Raw genomic sequence first — 19,849 nt, 5'->3', positions numbered from 1 at the left:
TCCGCATGCTGGGTTGCCTGGCTCCTGTGCTTACCCCTACGTTCCCGATTGTTCGGCTAGGGAGTAAAGGAAGCACCTCTGCGATTGTCACGACCGGGTCATCCGAGCTCGGTCCTCAGACTGGGTGAAGCCGAAAGCTAGCGCTCTTATTGTTTTCAATCATGGTCGGCACACAACGGAACTCATGAGTACAAAAAATCTATTGCACAAGTCTCATCATAACAATGAGCAACCGAAGAAAGGTATCGGTGGAGGTACTATTTTCTTCGAAGATGCTTCTTACACTACGTAAGTAATATAGCATAAGTTCCCTGAGCGCGCTTTGTCTGTTACAGCCTTATGGCCTGATTGCCTGGTTATCAGAAACACCGTCGATATTCTCGATAGGTGGAGTACATAACACTTTTCGGTCCTTGACCGAAGAGGGAGAAGCTAACGGTCGGTTAAGACGCGTTTAAAGTTTGGGTGAACATAGATATGATATAAGTACTTCGGTACACACAATCATTATAACATAAAATTCTTTTCCCCAAGTCACTTGGGGGCTCTTAAAATTTACACGAGCTGTTTTATAGTAAATGTGCAATGCCGGACACCTTTAGAGATTCGGCAAAAAAAACATTCTCGGATATTGTTAAATATGCATCAGTTTCAAATTGTGTCTTTGGTCAATAGTTGGGTTGCCCGGCTCCTGCGCTTGCCTCCTACGTTCTGCTTTGTTCGGCTAGGTGTGCAAAGGGAGGCCCACTATGATTGTGCTTCCAGCTCGCATGGTTAAGCACCTCAGTGGAGAAAGGCGAAAACTGACTGTCACAATAAGCGTAAACCGGTCAGTGATCCGATGATTATGTTAAATGACGGGTCATTCATAACATTGGTCGAAGTGTTTACGGCTTGACCTCGGCTGTCGCTGAACACTAACTGGGGGCTCGTAGCTAGCTTCCCCAGTTTAAAGCTCCTATGACTAAGTGAAAGTTATAAAGTCTGGATATCTGATTGCCTTGTTTCCGCTAACATAACCACCTTCGGGCACCGAGACGTCGGCTAAGGGTTGTCTTGTTATTGCGGAAACACCCTGCGTAGTATCTACAAAGGGGTAGAAGCCGACGATGGGCCACTTTCAACTGATAAATGGTTGCAACGGAGTCAAAATAAACATACCGTCGGCATTTGTATTTAATATAGAAGGGCCGCCTTCCGTAATCATCGTTATAAAGCCATAAATATGCATCAATTTGACTTAAGATTTTGGCCAAGCTGGGTTGCCTGACTCCTGTGCTTACCCCTACGTTCCCAATTGTTCGGCTAGGCGGTAAAGGGAGCACCTCTGTGATTGTTACTACCGGGTCATCCGAGTTAGTACCTCAGACTGGGTGAAGCCAAAAGCTAGCAATCTTAAAGAATCACATTGGTCGGCAACGATGGAAATGAAAATTTTGGTTCATTAATACCATAGAGTTCGGGAACTTTCCCCGAACTAAATCCTCAATATTTTGCTCCCATATTGATCGGAGCTGGGGTTTCATGATCATGCTTAGCATGACAACCCAAAGAAAGGAACCTATAGCGGGACTATTTTCTTTGGAAGATGTTTCTTACGTTAAAAAGTAATATAACATATCTCTCCACGTAGCTTTGTTTATAAAACCATATGGCCGAATTGCCTTGTTTGCCGTAAATCTTTGCCCTCATAAAGGCTTTGTAAAGTAGGACAAACAATCGTCGACTGCTGGCCGAAGAGGTTGAAGCCGATGGTTGGTCAACAAAGTTTTGTACAATGCGGATCCGAGCATTAATGATGTCGAGTACTTGGATACATAGAATCATTACACATAATTTGTGATTTTACTTCGGAGATCGATCCTTAATTCGGCCACCCGTGCCCACATTAAGGCTCGGGGGCTACTGGGCTTCGTGCTTATCATTTATAATATAAAAGGGGCACATCGATCCCCTGATCTAGTGTTGCCACCCGACCAGTGTCTCGGGGGCTACTGCATCGTTTATTCAATGAAGAGAATTCAAAGTGCTCAGTGTTCGGCATGACCGAACTATGGGCAAGTGCGTCTTCGGACAACAATAGGCACCATCTGCGACCTATCTGGCATCAAGCTAAATATATTGCGGCAACTTCTCAAGACCCTCTCTCAAGGGCCCGTTCGCCGATCACTATTATCCCTAATATATTACACTGTGTTTCTATTCCTACGTATGCTGCCGAGCTAGGAATTGATCCTCAGACCGATTTCACGCATCGACCTGAGTCTCAGGGGCTACTAGGAACATCGGTTTCATGTTTTCCTTCAGGTGCATCTCGGGTTTTAGACTGACACACACCTTGAGGGCTACTGGATATACATATACTTGCTATATATCTCGGCAGTGAATAAATTGCACCAGTTAAAAATATTCACAAAAAACCAGCCCGCGGTCGAGGTGGTGCACCACCTTGGAAGCAGTCCGGCATAAAGCTCGGGCTCCAGTGGCTGGCTCCATAGAGGGCATTTCCGGCATTAAGCACGGCTAAACTCCTTCAACTTTTTAGAACCAAGGTGATCTATGATACCTCGGATACAGTCCGGCGTTGGAGCTTGGATATAGTCCGGCGTTGGAGCTTGGATACAGCCCAACATTGGCGCTCGGCTGCAAAAGATACCTCGAATACAGTCCGGCGTTGGAGCTCGGACGCAAGAGGACACTACCGCCCGGGAACAACTTCAAACCCGAGGTGTGGCATAAAAATAACAAGGCATTTATAAAGGCCAGAAACTTAAAGGGGCTCCTCGGATACCCGACGTGTAAACTCTTCGGATGCACTTCGGCGATCCTCAAGATCGAAGATGAGAAGATTTGTTGAACCAGTTTTCAAGACCGACGATCGAAGATGAAGAAGAGTTCGGAAGAATCGAGGAGCGTCCCCAACTTGAATACCGGTTCAGGGGGCTACTAACGGTGTCCTGGACTAGGGGGTACTCACCACGTCGTCTCCCGATCAGTTAGATTGGGCCGAGGACCCCCATGGCCGTATACTCATGGGCCAGTTCGACAGCTGCCGCATACAAGGAAGATTCCACAAGACTTGGTGATCAAGACAAGGACTCCTCCCCTACCGGCGTATTCGGCTAGGACTCTTATTATCCTAGGCCTCTGGTGCATTATAAAAACCAGGGCCAGGCTAGTCGATAGATATACACAATCATAACCATAGGCTAGCTTCTAGGGTTTAGCATCTACGATCTCGTGGTAGATCAACTCTTGTAATACTCATATCATCAAGATCAATCAAGCAGGAAGTAGGGTATTACCTTCATCGAGAGGGCCCAAACCTGGGTAAACATTGTGTCCCCCGCCTCTTGTTACCATCAGTCTTAGACGCACAGTTCGGGACCCCCTACCCGAGATCCGCCAGTTTTGACACCGACACCGCCATCATATTGGTACGTTCCACACAACCGTTGACATGTGCTCTGCTAATAATGTAATATGTTGTCAAATAAGGAATTCTCTCTCATATTCTTCTTAGAGGATTCTCTCAAAAAAATTGCAAGCTGGTTTATCTCTATAATGTTTGCCCCTGCAACCCGACCATGGCAATGTCCCGCCCGCGCGCCAGAGAGTACATATATGCTGAAACATGAAAAATATATATATTAAAAATATATTAAAAAATGTTGTTAGTGTATTTAAAAATGTGAAATGTGTACCAAAAATGCCTCTGATGGGTAGAAAAATTTACATTGGTCGTGAAAAATGTAGACACATATGCTGAAAAATGAAAAATGAAAAAAAAACCAGATAAGTTGGAAAAAATAAATGAAAAAACCCAATGAAAAACCTAAAAAAACCGACAAAATGACAAAGAAAACCAAAGAAATAAAAAGGGAAAAAAAGTAAAATTGAAAAGAAAGAAACAGAAAACCTGACGAAAACCCTAGAAAAATCGTGCTACAACAGTGGAAAAACCGAAAAGTCTTTGCGCCGCAACCCTCGGCCTAATGGGCTAGACCTACCCACAAGCCCAACTCATCCATTACCCACCCGCTGGCTCCACCGTGCCCACCCTAGCTTTGCCTCTGCCTAACGCCGCCGCCTCCCAGCGTGCACCCTCCTCAGCGCCGCCGGCCGTGTCCTCCATTAGCGCCACCGCCCCTCGAAGCTCGCCTGCTCCACCGCCTTCACCTTCCAACTCGACCTTGCCGGTCACCCAACAGCACCTAAATCCACCGCTTCAAGTGGAGCAACCGCCGCCGCCTTGCCCTTACGGCGACCACCTATTCGCCGGAGTAATTAGTGGTGAGAATGGGACACTCGCGTCAGCTCGTGACGAACGGTGAGCTCGTGACGAGCCCTAGCTTCATGGCTCCCCTTGCCGGCCGGGATTCCTCCACCTTGCTACTCCGATGAGTGGTGTTCGACCTCAGGTCCATTCCGGGCCGCCCTATCAGTAGGTAGGACCGAATTTCCATACCCTTCAATGTGCCAGTTCACCTGTGTGATATAATACTTTGTGCCTTGTGCTGATATAGTTCCTAGATGTAGACATGCTCACAGAATACTAGATGTTGTTTAAGCTTCAATTGACCTTAAGCGGATCTCTGGTAGATAGTCTAATTTGATCCTCCATATCTTCATATAGACCACATAATCTATAAAGGGTCCTCTATATGTCTTTCATCCAACATATATTCTGAATTTCATCCTCTACATTCTCTCTTTAATATTTGAATAATCTCCTATAAAAACCATGTAAGTTGAAATGGCTGCAATCATTGAGTTTCATCTGTACAAAACCAAGTTGTAGATTATGAGTCATAACAATGACAAAAGAAAAAACATCGAAAGCATATGTAAGCACAACAACAGAATTCAGCAAGTAGCTAGCTAGCTAGTTCCTCTTGAAAAGAAACTCCTACGGCTGCCATGAAGTTCATGTTCGTGGCACCACCGCAGGAACGGCAAAGCCCCCTGATGCGGACGCGGTCAGCGCACAACTACAACCAGGCCGCCTGGCTGCTCTTCCGATGGCATGTCAAAACTTTGGGATGCGACATTGCACTCCCCACTCCCTTCGACTGTCTTTTTCACCTCGCTCCTTGCTCTCGCCCCTCCCCAATTCCATGCCACCTGCCCGGCCTCTACTTCCGAGGGCATGGAGAAGCACGGCTGGCCCCCTGCTCTTCCCCTTCCTTTCTGTTCGGTGCCATGGTGAAGCCACGTGATCCGCCACCACATACACCCCTCTGCTTGAAAAATTGGAGAGCTCATTTTTTTTCTTCCCGTGCACACTTGAGGGAGGTGGCCGGAGGTGAGGTCAGGCGGTGAAGCGGATCTGTTCGGGAGAGAGGAAAACGCGGGACGGTGGAGGCGTCGGTGGTTTGCGGATTGGGAGCGCAGTCTAGATGCGGCGGATGTGAAGGCAATTTGGACAATGTGAACCTTAAGAGGACGAGATAGACATCTGCTGGGGGCGTTTTATTGGATTTGATATGCCAGATCACATATAGACGACTGGATACACCATCTACTAGAAATGCTCTAGCTCATGCTTAGTTCTTAAAACTGAAATATGGCAGCAGAGTCCATGAAGGGCGTTTCTTTTTAAACATTAAAGTCTTATTAAGCTAAAACTGTGAAATCCGAGGCTGATTCGACATTCTTAAGATATAGTTATCATATATTTCACCTACAGAGTGTTCTTTATGCTTACTGATTTCATCCTTAAAACGGTCTTTGGTCTCATGACTTTTATCTTTGTATAATTAGTTATACTAGCGACTTTGATGCAAATTAATAACCTTACAAGTTACACCATCCTTTGCCTATGCTACCTAGATTTATTGTAGAACTCTAATTTATTTTTTAAAATTCTGTTGCTTGTGTAATAGTTAAAAGAGACCAATATTATTTCTTTGAAATAGTAGATCATGTTTGTTATACAGAATATCAGTGATATTATGTTACCCCTTTCCATACTTAGCACCTGCCATAATTAGGAAAATCAGGTCATTATGGTTAGGATTGTAATTGGGATTATATCCCTGTGTATATTATGCAATGAGTTATCAGGATTGTGTTCTCTTGTGTATATATATGAGATATCAGGAAAGTCACGATTGGGGTCTCTATTCTAAAACTTCCATAGTATCAGCTATTCGATCGAAACACTTCCCTCGAACTATCTCGTTGGCTCCCTTCCCGCCGACACCTCCTCCTTACCATACGAAGCAGCCACCACACCCTCTTCCCACCATAGTCGGCATCAAGGCTGATACTCGCAACCCGCTCAACGCCCTCTTGTCTCAAGCCACGACGATTCAAAGCGTGAAGGCCATCATTCCCATCACTCATGACCTCTCTGCTCCGAACTTTACCAAGTAGCGCACTTTCTTCCGTGTCACCATTGTGCTCGCGGACCATCTCGACAAGGAGCAGACCTCGCCCATTGGCAACTAGGAATGGCTTCACCTATATGCCACCGTCATGCATTAGCTATTTAAATCCATCACCTTCAACATCCTCGACATGGTGGAGGGGGAAACCATTGCATGCAAGGTTTGAACGTCCATCGCCACCCTCTTCCGCGATTACTACAGGGTTTGCGCCATGTACCTCGGTTAGGAGTTTCGCAAACTCGAGTAAGGCAACCGCTCCATCGCCGACTAATGCCACAAGCAGTAAACGGAAGCTGACATGCTCGCCAATGTTCGCGTGCCCGTTACCGACAAACAACTTGTGTACAACATGCTCAAGGGGCTTGAGGAGGACTTCGAGAACATCGCCAGCCTCATTCCCATGCCAACACCCTTCCCATCCTCCAAATGCGCAACATGCTCCTTCAGAAGGAGCTCAAGCCGAAGAACAACCGCTCATCCTCAGATGCTGCCTTGGAAGCCTCCCATGGCAGCAGTCCCGGCCTGCACCACGGCTGCAACAGTCCTCCCGTAGCTCACCTTGGCTGCAAACAGTCGTGGCCCTCCACATTCAGTCCTTGGATATGACCATTCAGATGCATCCCGATGGTGCCTTGACATGCCTCTCCTGCCAGCATCCTTGGTGCATGCCTCGACACCCCACGTGTTGTGGCGCATGACTACATGGCGCTTGCTTTGCTGGCCTGCCACCCAGTCGCTCGCGCCAAACTGCATGACATGGAATCCCTCCGCCCTCGTCAATCAGCTCAACACCATGAGCCTTCACCAGCCTGCGGCAAACTGGTGTATGGATGACGCCACGGTGTAAATGTCTGATGCCGGTACTGTCCATTCCCTTTCTCCCCATCCTATTTATCGGCAAGTCATCGTGTGGCAATGGGTCTTCCATCCCCGTCACCACGTCCAGCCAACTCCGCATCCCTTCTCATTTCCCAAATCGCCCCATCTTTGCCATGTTCTTACTCCTAGTATCATTAAAAACTTAATTTCTTATTCTCTTGAAATCGACTCTATTGGATTTTCCGTGAACGACCTTTGAACCAATTGATGTGATTGTCAGTTGTAATAGTATGAGTGCTCTCTACCTGTAAGTTCCTTCCATAGTCACCACACGCCCTCATGCCACAATTGACGATTCGGATCTCTGGCATCGTTGACTTGATCACCTCGGTCATGACGCTTTTCGTCATCTTTCATCGTTCTCATCCTTTCCAAGCAATAAAACATAAAAGAGCATTGTTTATGTAACGCATGTCAACTTGGGCGACATGTTTGGTTGCCTTGCATTACTGAATCTCTTGTCCTTTTGTTCCCATTTGCTCTTTGTTCTGCCATCTGGTGACTACATGCATAGAGAGGGAGCACTGCGAGTCGGGAGTAGTCAGGCAAAAAGGTTGGAAGGGAATGTGTCGCCTAGTGACATCCACCCTGCTAGGCGGGGACGCCGTGGCTAATAGTTATTAACGGGTAGGATATGGTTGTTGAAGTGTATATGTGTATTGCCTAGCCCTTTCCATGAGTTCGGACTTTTGGCTGAGTTGGCTAGTGCATGAAGCTTAACATGGTATCAGAGCTAAGGTCTTGAGTTCAAGTCCTGGCTTTCGCAATTTATCTGAAAATTGTTGTTCCCCCCTTTGTGTCCGCCTATAGGCCTCTTGAGCCATACCTCTGAGTCTATCCAAGTGTTGACTTTCCGCATCACACGTGAGAGGGGGTGTTGAAGTGTATATGTGGATTGCCTAGCCCTTTCCATGAGTTCGGACTTTTGGTTGCCTTGGCTAGTGCATGAAGCTTAACTGTGGCGATGTCCAGTTTGCTCTTAGTTGGGGAATCTGGCTAGTGGCCTACTGTGGGGGTGTATCATGAATCATTCGGAGTACCCAGTGGCGGTTGATAGGTCGACAAAGTTTACCTCCCATGGGAAACGCCCTCACCTCTTGCTTAGGTACTGTCTCCCTAACCATGATGCTTGATGCCCCTCTTGGAAGGGGTTCAACTTTCAACCCACGAGGCACGCCATGATCACCCTTCACTTGGGTGTGCTAGCGCAGTTTAGGACCCTGGGGTCAGTTGTTGGTACCTTGAAAGAGCTGAAAAGCTCGGGTCTGAAAAGCTAGGTTTCCCCATGTTGTTTCCTTCCTCTGTATGTTCCCTTCTCCGTTTCGGCAACCCTGGTCAAAAGGCCTCCAGATTAGCCTCCCTGATCGGTCTAACTCAGGGAGGGGGTACAACTTCACGTGCTTTACCTCACCACTCCTCACCAAAAGTCGAAGACACAACTTCTCAATTCGAACCCTGTCAGCCCCCTATTCAACGATTGGGATGCCCGGAACGTTGGTCTCGGAGGATCCCCGCATCCACCTTCCCCTTTTGACCCTGGCGAGCATCCGGTCACGGTCGGGCTCTGGGCCAGCGTTGGAACGGTAGGCAAGTCTGGGCGTATGGAGTTGACCGCCGATTATGGGTCGGACACAATCTGTCCTACCTGACGGCGTTCCTTGTCCAAGGGATCGGGGGCTGTGTCCTTTGTGCGACGATAACTCCCCTGGGGCCCATCATCTAGAGCTGAAGACATGCGTCGCAAGGGGTGGCCTTGAAGAGCACGAAGCTGGGACGTCCAAGAACAGCGGGGTACAACGTGTACTTCAAAACGCAACCCGTTGGTCCATGTTGAGCTGAAGGTGACTTGGAGGTTAACCCTCCCCAGGGCTTGGGAGCAATGCGTGCAGACAACCTCGTGGATGGGAGAGCGGACCAACTCAACGCTGGAGCAGGGGACTTGTAAGCTATCCAGCACTCTAACGTGGATGATGTTTACGACGCTCCCTTCAACCCATTAACACCTTCGGGGTTGTAGCCCCGAAGATGAGGGGCTTAGGTACCAATGGGAAGACGACGAGAGGTGGCATGACACCTTGGCCACCTTGAGAATTGGCCGGAGTGCGCCTGGGCACCGGAAGCTTGGGACTTGGGAGGCCGCCGCCATGCTTGCCCCTCGTTGTGCTTTAGTCCTTGCTAATGGCCTTGTTGCCTCCCGTGAATCCGTCCATGGGAGGTAGGGAGTCCTGTTCGCCGTTGTTTAGGGCAAAAGCTCTGGCTCGGTCCTCCTTGCGTGCTGGTGAAGGAGATGACACTCATCGGTCTTATGCCATGGAGCTTGCATGTTCCGCCCACTGCTCGACGAGCTGCTCTGCCAAGGTTCTGCTTTCGAGGCTCTCGGGGCACGCCTTCGCTTTTGTGACTTGCCTGAGCATGGCCAGAGCTGTTCGGAGCAGCCCGACTGTGTTTCCATGCTGCTTTTGTAGGCGCAAGTCTTCTGGTGCTCCCTTGCCGACGTATGATGTGGCACTCCACCGCTTTGTGCCGTGAACATTGTCCATGAAGGGGGCACATCTCCGCCATCAGTCAGTTAGGTATCTTGGGGCTTAAGTTCTTCCAATCCCTGGACAGGATGGCTAGCCCATTTCTTCTTGTCCCACTTGGCACCAACCTGTCCGGCCTCTAGGGAGGTTGGTTGCTTGAAGCTTCAGGCGTCACCGTAGGGCTCTTCTAAGGGGTGGAGGCATCCGCGAGCCGTCGGCCTTGAACCCGAGGGCACCAAAGCGTAAGATCTTCCCTTTGGAGAAGAGGATCGTGCGGATCAGATCCTCGGCCATGTCCAGGACGAGGCGGAGGGGGCCGAGGAAGAGACCCGGCTTGGTGCGAAGCCAGCTCGCACGGATAGGGCCATTTCAATCAGCTGGGATTGATCTCCATGCATTGCCCCTACTTGGCGCGCCAACTGTTGGAGTTTTCATTCCGGCAGTGCTGTCTGAAGGACAACTACATTGTTCAGAGGGGCGCATGCGGGGAAGGATCATGACCTCTTGGCACGAGCGGGTAGTACTTCACCGCCCCAGTCATGTCCTTCTGATGCAGGCAAGATAGCTTATTTAAAAAAAAAATCAAAACTAGGAAAGTTCTCTGTTGCACATTTTTTTCTTCTAAACGGAGGCAAAAGCTTTGCCAAATCTCATTAGTAAAGAAGAGAATTGCCAGGTTAATTAACGGAAAACTGGCACAAACACACTCGTAGTCCGTCATGGAACACGACAGCCTCGAGGGAACACCCAACCAACCTGGCTACCAACACAAGCCGCAGGCACCACCAAAGAGAAAGCCGCCGTCAAAGTTGTCCACCGGGGTCATGTCATCACTCCTCGAGCCAGCAACTCAAACTTTACTGAAGAACAGCCACCAAAGAAAGCCTCGTCGCAGCGGCTTTGCAAAGCCCGCACCGGCCCATGCCAAACAATCGACTCGTCGCGTAGAGGACTGGTAGCTCCGATTCTGATGACGAGATTTGAACATATGCAAAGCTCGCGCCAATGAAGATCTTCATGAGAGGACTGCCCAATGCAGGTCAAAGTTGCCACACAATACATGACAGCTCTGACTTCTAGCAGTAAAAGACCAACACGAAGACCCGTCGGACATGCCGGAACAAGCGCTGACTACCAAGTTCTTGCCGTGACTAAACCATCACTCTTCATCGCTATCATTGCCGCGCAAGGCATCTCACGGGATCCATGCATCACCAGTTGGTAGGTGGCCACCTGCCAACTGTGACGCCACGTGCGTCAAGCCCACCAAGAAATGTGGATGGGAGCAAGATTTTCAAGGCGACGCCCCAACGGAGGAAGACGACGTGAGAACAACGCCCGTTGCCTGACCGGACTGGTCTAGGATTTCCCTTGAAAAGCTTGCTCTGAGGATGGGAAAGGTCGAAGAAGACTCCATGGCGACGCCTCAAGGAGGAGAGCGACGCCCACAAGCACCGATGCTGCTACCGGCAAGAACCGGGAAACTTTCGCTCGGAGCCTTCTGGACCACCATCCCCGAGGCACTTATGCGAGCCGGCCCGCACACCCCCAACACAGCGATCGCACCATCAGCATGCCGAGGCCACCGCCTACCTCACCGTCAGCCAACATCGATGAGCTACATCTGGCGACCACATCCAGCCAAGATGCAGATCTTCAAGACGCTGCCGTTCGCCACCAAAACTTGGAGGGGAGGCCGCCACCCACCCCAACATGCCAGAGGAAATACCGCCGGCCAAAGCCTGCACCATTTCTGGTGCCGCCGTCCCAACGCACACATGAGCAGAAGCTACCTGCCGCCCGGGGACGCTTGTCGCGCCGCTCCTTGTGCAGGATCCAAAGTCGACGGAGCCAAGCCGTGCCTCGCCATTAGCTGGCCCGAGCCCCCCCCCCCCCCCCCTAGAGTCACCATGCGAGAGAAAAAGGGAGCACCGCCGCCACCGTCCGTTGGCCCGGCTTTGCCCAGCGGCCTCCTCCGGCGGCGGCGAGGAGGGCTTGGAGGAGGAGGGGACTGGGGCGGCGGATCTGGGGCAACCGACCGAGCCGCCTTGGGAAGGCGACGCAGGGGTCGGGGAAGAGTATGGTGAACTATTGCTGCTCATCTTTTTGGTATGTTAAAATTGCAAGTAAGAACTAGCGTTTATGAAGCCATAGCATACAACATTTGGCAAACATGTGTAGTGGGCACTGTACCATGCAAACTTATGTGGGCTGCTCTTAAAGTTATTCATATTAATGCATTCAATTTACCTGCACTATATCTTCATCAGACGTTGTTTTGAAATGGATTGAACAGAGCGAGAAATTAGTTGTTAATCTTTCCCAAATGGCTCACGAAATGCTCCTTCAGTTATCTTCGTTGATGAAATTGATTCTTTATGTGGTACACATGGAGAAAGCAATAAAAGTGAAGCTTCTAGGAGAATCAAGACCGAACATCTTGTACAGATGCAGGTGTATGTTTGCAGCCTATAATGTTGTGAACTGTTTCTGAATGTGCCTTCTGCTGCAGAACATGGCGACTGGACGTGCTTAGTTGGAATTTTGTACTTAGGATGGTAATGATTCCAATAGTTCAGAAATGGAGAAGTAATAGCCAGACACATTCCGTGTACAGATTGAGTCTAGCTTTTTCTACTTCACCACTACTGTTGCATGTTAAGAGAAAAAATGAGCATTATTTCCATTTGATTTTGGTCAAGCCGTTGTCCCCACAGATTCCTTAGCAAACAGTGTTGGCTAATACTGGACCGGTCACTGGCTATTAGTTATAACACTGGATATCTGGTACCAAACACAGTAGTATAGATTCCTCACCCAAACAGGTTAGGAATTTTGCTTGTTTTTCTGTAACTGTCCAGGGTGTTGGCCATAGTAATTATAAAGTATTTTGCTTGTTTTTCTGTAACTGTCCAGGGTGTTGGCCATAGTAATTATAAAGTTCTTGTTCTTGCTGCTACGAGTACGCCATATGCTCTGGACCAGGTTTCTGAAGACTTGTCAAATACACTTGTGCCATTTAGGTTTATAAAGATTCTCTTGATATCTCTTGAGCAGTTTGGCAATTGATATATATTTATTATTTCAGGCTGTGCAGCGACAGTTTGACAAGCGTATCTACATTCCTTTACCTGACTCGCAAGCAATGCAGCATAGGTTTAAGGTACTGAAGAAACATCTGTGCACACTACATAAAAGTTCTGTTTAGAAAGGTTGTCATGATCTTTCGCAATCCACTCAGGTCCATCTTTGGGGATACAGCACACAGCTCATGGGAAAGTGATTTTGAGGTCTTGGGTCGTGGGACAGATGGATTTTCTGGTTCCGACATCGCTCTCTGTAACAGCACAAGTTGTTTCGCACAATCCTGAGGTGTGTCTGTACTCTGTACAATGTGACAAGTTTCTAATTCCTGCTAGTATTTGTTAACAGGTGAAAGATGTGTTGTTTGAGCCCGTGTGCAAGACACAGGACGCAATGTTCTTCTTTTGGACTGATGGTGGCGCTATACAGACCACGATCGAGGAGCTTGCATCCAAAGGCGCCTGATCGCCTCACAGGTAAGATACTATAGATGACATTTCCTCCAAAAGATCTCTGTTGAATTGAGTCTCTCAAGTGTATTGCTGGGTTGCAGATTCTTTCACCCCTGATCCAAAAGACCGATGTCAAGAAGATCATAGCTGGCAGAGGTCGACCGTTGTCAAGACGGAGGTACACAAGAAGTATAGGAATGAGTTCGGCGAGGACGGTTGATGCGCCGCAAGTACTCTCTGTACTCAATAAGTGCACCAAGGAGTAATGATTCTTAAGGTGGGGAGTCCTTGTGGTGTAGCTTGATAGTAGTAGTTTTCAGTTTCTCTTGCATCTATTTCTCCTAATTTTCTTTTGTGCAACTTTTGTTGTGCCCTTAGATCATAATTAATGTCGCATCTAAAATTACTTTTTACTCTTTTCGACGGGGTGTGTCAAGTTTTGTGCCGGGCTACCTGCAACGAGACCTGAATCATGTAAGCTCCACTTGACAGCTGAATTATACGTTGTCCTGTGGATTCAGTGGTACCTCCTGTAAACTTTTATGAATTGGTACCTTGTGGGGCTCAGCCTCAGGCGCGGATGCTAGTTACTAATTGGATCTACATTTAGTTGGTACGAGACTTGCAACAGTTGCAGTATCATTACTACATGTCGTACGCTCCCTGACGGGCTGCTGGAGCTTTCATTGGTCTGCTCAAGAAAGCACACAACTTGATTTTCCAGAAGGTCTTAATTGCCGTAAAATTCAACAGCTAATAAGATCAGTGCTGGCAAGTACATGCTAGCCCCACGGAGGTATATGCTTCTACCATTTCTTTCGATTGCGAGGAAGATGAATGCATCCACGCAAAAGAGTCCTCTAACGCGTGCTTGACGACATGTTTTCGTCGACTCTTCTTCCTTTAGATGCGCATTTCGGAAGAACCAAACCACTAGCAAATGGACCAACGTGTCCAATTGTGTTTATATAAACAATATAACTACAAAGCACAAGACACAAAAGATGTTCATGCATGCATGTAATCGGGGTATGTCCTTCTCACCAATAATCTAAATCCACTTGGCAATTCCAACTTGGAGCACCTTTCCATAGCTTTGGCGGGTTTCAAAACCTGCCAAGTGGACAGTCTCCCATGGTGGGAAAAGAAAACCACGGCTAGCTAGTAGCTAATGCCTCCTTGTTTTTCTCTCAGGTGCCGCCACTTTGATGACGTGCCAAGATATTCCAGCCGCAAGTGACATCAAACAAATTGCGGTACGTATCCGAGTCAATTAATCAATAAGATGCTGAGGAAACTGATCAGTGCAGACAAAATGTACTTGGTGATGATACTAATTTCCTTTATTGGGAATTACCATCAATATTACAGTTATTTTGTGCATTTTACTTCATACATACAGTTTTACAAATTAAGTACACGTACTATCTCATGGGAATAACAGCTGTTATCCCATTTTGTGAAATCTCCCAAACAGAAAAAAAATTGCAGGTTCAACGCGTCATCCTACAAATTAGTATACCTACAATTTTCTTTTGTCCTTGTTCTCTAAAGTTGAAGGTGTGATTTCTAGTGGAAGAGTGTTTCGTCAAAACCCTGAATTTGAAGCGTGGCCCAGCCTTTAGAAGCTAATATTGAGATGCACTTGCAGATAGCCCTTGTTTTACGTGTTAACCTTTTATACATTGAAACACTCTCTAATATGTACAGTTTTTTTTTGAACAACTCCAATATGTTCAGTTGATTGCTACCTTTTGTTATTAAAAGTTTAGATTGCACGTTTTCCAGGAAGCCATCTGTTTGCGAAAGCGGAGTGAGTATTAGTGTTGCTAAAATAATAAGACGCCCATGAAATGCATGAACTGTGCATGTGCGCAATGCGAAGCAGCTAGGACATTGCCACAAGTTAACTCCAAACTCCCCAGACCTGGAAAATTTTCCTGTCAAAGTCTACTCTCCACATACGCTCCGAGTGGATTCCATGAACTTGACCAAACCAACACTGCGTCTGCAGCTAGCATGCGTTCTTGCATGCATGGACCAAAACCAATGGACGATCTCCAGCTGCAGAATATATGCAAGTTGCAGCAGGGGATATCATCAAGGTGATATTAAAATGAAAGAGGGTGTGAATTTTACAATTCTTATCTGTCCATGCATGCATCTGTGACGCCATCCACAGAATTTGCCTGCTGCCTAGTTCTATATGGAGTAGAGGTTCCTTGAATCTGCATATGCTCAACATATGATCACCAGAAACCTACTATAGTATTCTAGGTGCAAGTGGCAATAAGCTCCATTCTTTGAACCATACACATCGATCGATCATAAAGGTGATCGAATAGCTATGGCCAGCTAAGGGACAAGTTGGTTGTCCTTTGATCTGAACAGGTTGCAAGTTGCAAGAGGCTGGTTGGAGATGGAAACTTGAGCCAGCAACTTGTTGGGTCTGATACTGTGTGCTGCTGGTCCGAAACCATGGAAAAGGTTTTCCCTTGGAAACCAACAAGTTGCTCTCCATTCTAACAAAAATTGGACCCTACAAATCATTCTGTGGTGGTCATGCTTTTCCCCTTGGATTGAATGGGTCTAGAGACACAAATCCATGCATGAAGCCACACCTAGTCCGATTCAAATTTCTTCCACTGTCACATTCTAGCCTAGGATATGCTCCGAATAGTGGTCAGACCATGTTCGGCGATTAACCAGAGAAACCGGTCGTAGATGGGGTGCCAGATTTTTAGTCAACACATATATATGTCTTTGTCCCAAAAATGAGGTGTCGTTCATTAAGTACGGACTTTTAAGTAGACACATTGTAAAATTCACTCATTAGCAACTACGTGCACTTGCACATTTCACATTTAAAACAGGAATCATGTTTGTTGTGTATTAGAATGCGAGTACTTGCTCTCACAAAAAGAATGGCTACTTGCAATGCGCAAAAGGTACACATGTTTGTGATGTACGCAAAATTATATATTGTTGGACAAAATATACCAACTATTTGTAGATGTGTGTACATGTTTTTTTTGGTAAAATCAGGAATCTGTTTACATCTTGTTGGCAAAATTTTGGTAGTGGTCATACTTTTGTACAATGTGCACTGTAAAATTATTTCGAGTTATGCTGATGCCCACTTTCTTTTAGGAAAGTGCAGGCATAAGCACCCATGTTCTTTATAGTACTCCCGTCATTTGTGCATTATGTATGGATAATATGGTCAATTTATCATCAGGCCAGCTAGCTACACTTGCCTTAAAAGGGGAACTACTAAGTTTCAAGCTACATCGTGTATAACTAATGATCTGATAAGAAAATAAAATAGAACATATAAGAATCAAATGTTGAAGCATATATGTGTGTGTAGTTCCCATCGGAAACAAAAATGTTGGTCCATGTTTATCTCAAAATTGATTTTCAATGTAATTGTATACCTTGCAATAAATATGTATTCTCTAAAAAAGCCTTAACTATGTGATTATATTAGATATAATAATAATAATGATGATGATGATGATGATGATGATAATAATAACAGTACCAATGATATAAGAAAACATCAAGGATCTAGAGTGAAACCTAAGGGGAAAGAAAGCCAGTCGATCAGATCCTTCCTTCCAAAATATAGCGTGTGTATTTATTTTTTCCAAAAATTAATCTTCACAAAGTTTGACCAAGATTTTAGATAAAAATATCAACATAATACAAAATAAATACAACATAAAAAATATATTTCACGACGTATCTAATGATATTTATTTTCTATTTTATATGTACATAATTTCTATAAAAAGCTTTGTCAAACATTTTATGAAACTTGAATTTTGAAAAAGGAAATCTATACACACTATATTTTGCTAGTGTCATGTTCTTTCCTTCTTGATTTTTTCGACCACATTTGATGCAAATGAGGGTTAGTTACTGAAGTCTGTTGGCAAATGCTATAAAAAATTGCGGGTAAACTCTTGTATTACTCAACACACTATCCATACAATCAGATTTGGCTAGCCCTAAAGAATTTTATCTCACTTGTTAATGAAAAAATTAATGAAGTGCAAAACAATACAAGTAGGTACCAACTTTGCAGGAAACCATGCAAAATAGACATGAAAAATGAGAAGAGGCGAAGCTAATTTGTGCGTCGAGTGCGTTGTATGGTAACCGGTGCATGGGCATGGCGGTAGGAAGATTTTGCTGCTTTTTTTTTAATACAATATAGACGCAAGCGCTCATACATACGCACATTCACTCATCTCTATGAACGCACATGCGCACATCCTACCCATATGAGCAGTTTCGAGAGACTGAGCCGGCATATCATCTTGAGATTTACGAAGTCACCGTAGGCGCCTGTTGTTGACGGGAACGTCTCCTCCCACTGAAAGCACATCGCCGAAAATCCAGAAATAAATTCAGGAATAATGCGAGCACCAGGACTTGAATCCTGGTTGGCTGGGGATACCACTGTCCCACTAACCATCCAACCACAGGTTGGTAGGAACAGTTTACTGCTGGCATCGTTGTGTTGGGTTTTTTCCTAACAATGATGGAGGAGGGAGGGGGTGTCCCACTACATGGTTCAATCTTATGTTATGTACTTGTAGATAATTTCGGCTTCATCAACTTAAATGAAATATGGTCGTGTGCGTTACGATTACACGAAAGCTGGGTGTTCCAGACTCCTTTTCAGAAAAGGGTTAGGAATCTTCTTTGTGCATGGTTTGGCGGGAATGGATGACCACTTTGTTGCTTTCCTGCTCATTTTCGGATGCAGAGGACCGAGACAGTGTTCTAATCTAATTTTTGTTCCCAGCAGGAGCAGGGTCCTCTCACATAGTAGCATTAGTGAAAGTTGGTTATATAGTCTCATGTAAAATATGCACATATATATTGCATTGCTAAAGAGACGCATGACATGATTGGCAAGACTTGACTATGCACATACGCACGCGGCCGGTGGAGCCATTGACCGGTGACCTGTGACCATTGATCGCCAAGAAAGTTTTTGACGCCTGACTGCACGTGAAGCATTCATGGCCTTGTCGTGCGACCGTGCACGGGTTTTCATTGGCCAGAACACAAGAGACGACAAGGTAGGCAACAGGAGAGAGCATGCACACAGGAGTAGTAGTAGTAGTAATACTTACTGCCTGTACGTTTTGAGCATGGATTGCCTGGCCGCATTGGTGAACATGCACAGGTAGTGCATAAATGTTCTGACCAAGCATTGGTGAGGACGTGAGGTGGCCAGAGAGTGTGAATCGGTGCAAGTACGTTGTTGTATTGGCCTAGCACTGCTCCAAAAGTTTAAACAGCCTAGCATTTGCCTAAAATGTGATGTACTAAAAGATGCGAGTAAATATGCCTCCGTGGTATAGTACTAAAAGAATCATGGCTCATTATCACTGACCTAAACGATTTCCTCTCTCAGCACACACGCTTGACATGCACACAGGAGTAGTGGTAATACTTACTGCATGTACGTTTTGAGCATGGATTGCCTGGCCGCATTGGCGAACATGCACAGGTAGTACATAAGGCCAACTCCACCGCGCGACCCCAAACGGACGTCCGTTTTGTCCGGTTTCGGTCCGTTTGGGGTAGGGGTTTGGGATCGTGTCCGGGCCTGTCCTGAGATGCGGTGGCCGTGCGCCCAGCGCGCGGCCGCATCCATTTGCCCCATCCTGTCCGTGAGGGCCAAAAATGCCTAAATTTGCATCAAACTACTTCCAACCCAAATGTTTGTCTAAAAATTAAAATAGTTTTACAACCCAATTGAAATTGTCTTAAATAAAATAGTTTTACAACCAAATCGAAATTGTCTTGACTGAACATAAATTGGACCAATACATCTATTGGTTGCCAATGTGATCCCAGACGTGCTCAACCAAGTCATTTTGAAGATTCAAATGAGTGTGCCAATCACGCATCTCACGGTGGAATTGGACAAACTGTTCAAATGTGGCCGGGTCTTGGTGCAGGGGCTCAATATTTTCACCTTGATAATCAAATCCTTGGTCGAAGATACTCTCATCATGCTCATCCTCGACGATCATGTTGTGCATGATCGCACAAGCAGTCATCACCTCCCAAAGCTTTCTTTCATCCCATGACAGTGTAGGGTTTCGAACGATACCCCACCGGGATTGAAGCACACCAAAAGCACGTTCCACATCCTTTCTAACACTCTCTTGCATTTGGGCAAATCTTTTTCTCTTCTCACCTTGGGGTCTCGAGATTGTCTTCACAAAATTTGACCACTGAGGATATATACCATCTGCTAGATAGTATCCTTTGTTGTACTGGTGACCGTTGATCTCAAAGTTGACAGGTGGGGAGTTTCCTTCTGCAAGCCTCGCGAAGACTGGAGAACGTTGCAGCACGTTGATATCATTGTGAGAACCTGCCATACCGAAGAAAGAATGCCATATCCAAAGATCTTGCGATGCCACCGCTTCTAATATGACAGTGCACCCGTTAACATGCCCCTTGTACTGGCCCTGCCAAGCAAATGGAC

The 19,849-nt window shown here is 46.4% G+C and overlaps 1 long non-coding RNA gene across 2 annotated transcripts; it reads left to right on the top strand.

The window, feature by feature from the left end:
* Window positions 1–4,044: 4,044 nt before the first annotated feature.
* On the top strand, window positions 4,045–13,938 carry LOC123068486 (uncharacterized). 2 transcript variants are annotated; one of them, XR_006431780.1, is made up of 5 exons: window positions 4,045–4,448; window positions 12,710–12,778; window positions 12,882–12,956; window positions 13,035–13,353; window positions 13,431–13,938. It is a non-coding gene; the product is annotated as an uncharacterized lncRNA (long non-coding RNA). The 2 variants fall into 2 exon arrangements; XR_006431779.1 differs by lacking the exon at window positions 12,710–12,778.
* Window positions 13,939–19,849: the final 5,911 nt, after the last annotated feature.

The sequence above is a fragment of the Triticum aestivum genome, chromosome 3B (assembly GCF_018294505.1).
Source record: "Triticum aestivum cultivar Chinese Spring chromosome 3B, IWGSC CS RefSeq v2.1, whole genome shotgun sequence".
Lineage (NCBI taxonomy): Eukaryota > Viridiplantae > Streptophyta > Magnoliopsida > Poales > Poaceae > Triticum > Triticum aestivum.
This window is presented reverse-complemented; position numbering and strand designations above follow the sequence as displayed.